The following is a 3031-nucleotide window of genomic DNA, read 5'->3' as shown; positions in this document are numbered from 1 at the left end:
CCCCCGAAACAGCAACCAGGGATGCGACAGACATGCAAGCATGGACCCGCACGGTGCGTCACGCTCTCCTCCTGCTGGCAGTGGGAACCAAGGATAAGGGGTTTTTTAAAGATCAGGTAGAGGCACAGAGAAACGTGACTCAACCATCTCCCTACAGAAGGAACAAGGTGGGAAACCCAGAAGCGGAATTGGCTCCCACAGCTACACGTGTGTCACCTCAGCCTGGGGCACCCCACTCTTCAGCGCCACTCTCAGCCACAGCAGGTCACATCTGCTCTCTTGCAGGGGGACAAAGCAAGCCAAAAGGGTCTTTTGCTTTGACAGCTCAGCTCTGAGAAAGTCGATCTAATTGGGGATAATTACAGTCTTCCAGTCCAGTGACTGCTGCTCACTGGCATAACCCCCACTTAGCTGCTCAACTGGCTTGAACACTGAGGCTCTCAGATAAACTCGTTGCATATGCATCCAGGAGAGTGGTTCACTGGGTACCAGCTGTAACTGGGGGTTTTGGGATCAAGCATGGCCAGCTGAAAACAGGACACAGGCCCAGCTCACCTCCCGAAATGACCACACGCTCCCCACCAGTGCTCCAACCTTAAGCCTTTCCTCATTAATCCCCTTCCCTCTCCCCATTTTAATGGCACCCTGGCAATAAGCATGACTGGAAAACTTTATGGCCATATTATTCGATGCCTAGAATTTACTTCGTAAGGGCACTCCAGCTGATTGCAAATAAATCTTAATTAAATCATGCAAAATCCCTCATTAAACCTAATATCCCATGAAGGTCACTCTCCTAACCCCAAGCAAGCACCAGCCTGAAGATAGGGGTTGTACTGCCAGCCCAGCCCTGGCTTCCCCCAAGCCCTGCACTGAACCAGAGACCTTTCCCTAATCTGCTTAGCAAAATCTCATTTATGCAGAGTCTCCTTCATATCCATTCTCTGACCCCCTCAGCCCTTTTGCACCCAGTGGGTGAGCCTGCCTGGGAAAGTGGATGAAATCTCCCTGCTACGTGTTAGAAATGCTGCTGAGCAATATTCAAGTTGGCCAAGAGACCAATTGGTTTTATTTTCCATACACCTCAGGGTGGGCAGAGGGATGGAGTGAGGAAGCCTTGGATCATGGGAAAGCAGGAAAAAACTATCAGGGAAGGGATGAAACAAGTGATGCTGGCAGGGAGAAGGGACAGTCTCAGTGCTGCGAGGATGGCGGGCACTGAGAGAGTTGTAGGGCACTGCTTTCAGACCTCCTCCCTGAAAACTGTTCCCAGGGGAAAGCCTGGAGCCATAAGCAAGCATGGCTGGGAGCTCCTGGAGGAAAAGCCTCACTCAGGCTCCTCTGAGCTTCTGCCACCAATTTAAGAGGCAGGAAAACCTCTACATTAAATATCCAGCTTCTGCACCAGCCAGCCTCCATGTGCACCCTCACAGAGGCAGGGCAGATCCCAGTGTAAATCAGTGCAACCCCACAGGCCAGCAGAGCTGTAAAGCAAGCCAGTAAATCTCTCTCTAATCGTGTTTAAGAGAGCCAGACACATTGGGCACCAATTAAAATGCAGCCCCGCACCCTCCTTGCAGCATGCTGTGCTGGGAACAGGGCAACTGCAGCCCCCGCGCCAGGAGGGGAATCAGACCGAGCAGTTCAGATCAGCCCCGTGCAAAGAAGAGCTGTTGGAAAAAGAGCAGCCATGAAAAGATGGAGGACCATGGGTGGTTGCAATTAGACCTTTACCACCTTCAGTAGGAAAGGTGGCTAAATCCAGCTTGCCTTCACAGCTCTGTGTATCAGAGTAATGTCCTGATGTTAATTAACTGCCCCATCCCTGGCAGTGTTCAAGGCCAGGTTGGACACAGGGGCTTGGAGCAACCTGTTCTAGTGGAAGGTGTCCCTGCTCATGGCAGTGGGTTGGAACTAGATGAGCTTTAAGGTTCCTTCCAACCCCAACCATTCTGTGATTCCATGATTCAGGCTGCATGGCTGTGGCTTGTTTCCTTCCCTGATCATTAATTGCCACTCATCCTAGTGTCCTTTGGTAAGAGTCAGCATCTGCAGTGGAGGTGTTTTAAAAGCTGACAGCTCAGCTGCAAGCAGACACACTTCCGAGGACACTGCAGAAGACCCAAACCTTTAAAGGCTGGTCACAGGGAGCTCTGTCTCTTGATGCCAGCATGAAAGGACAGCAAAATATTTCAAGGCACCAACAGCAAAGGAAGAGCAGAGATGCCAGGGACTGGTAAGCCAAGGCTGCCGCTGCCAGGATATATTTCTCATGTGGTTGAGAGGGATGGACAGGAGCATGCTGGAGAAGGAAACGCTCACCCAGACACTGCCTGCAGCCCACTCGGAGCCGTCGGCACACAGCCTTTTAGCTCAGCAATTAAATTCGCAGCTTCCCCCTGGCACATCTCCATGCAACGCTCTCGCCTCCCTTCCACCGACGCAGCCAGGGCTCGCTGGGGCAGACGCTACAGCCGGGGGGTGCAAAACAGCTCCATGCAGAGCTCCAGCACGCAGCTCTGTGCTGGGGCTCCCCCAATCCCATGCAGGGACTCCCCAAATAGGAGCTGCTCCGGAGGTTGAATCCACACTGGTGCCAGCATGTCTGAATCCCACCTGGATCTGCCCAAACACTTATTGTCTCATCTCCCCCTTTCCGAATGCCAACAGCTCAAGGCACGCCAGCATCAAATCCAGCTTTAACAACTCCGTGGTGAGTGGTGGGATGTAAATGAGCTCCGCTGCCAGCTTACACCAGCAACGGATTTGGCTCTCCATTATTCACACTCGGCCGAGCCTGCTGCTCCAACACCACAGCACACACAGAGCTTCAATAGCGGCCAGATTAATTAATATTTCACAGCAGTGATTAGGCTTGAGCATTAAGACCACACCAGCCTTTTTGGACACAGAGGGAAAACCACCCATTAAGATCCAAGCTGTGTGCTGGGAGGTTTGTGTTACATACCTGCCATGCTGGCAGTATCAATTCGAGAGGAGAAGTGGAGTTAAGCGCCTTAATGGGTGCCTG

This window comes from Nestor notabilis, unplaced genomic scaffold (assembly GCF_000696875.1).
Source record: "Nestor notabilis isolate BGI_N333 unplaced genomic scaffold, ASM69687v1 scaffold4220, whole genome shotgun sequence".
NCBI classification, from domain to species: Eukaryota; Metazoa; Chordata; class Aves; order Psittaciformes; family Psittacidae; genus Nestor; species Nestor notabilis.
The sequence above is the reverse complement of the archived record's forward strand: the minus strand, read 5'-3'. Positions refer to the sequence as shown.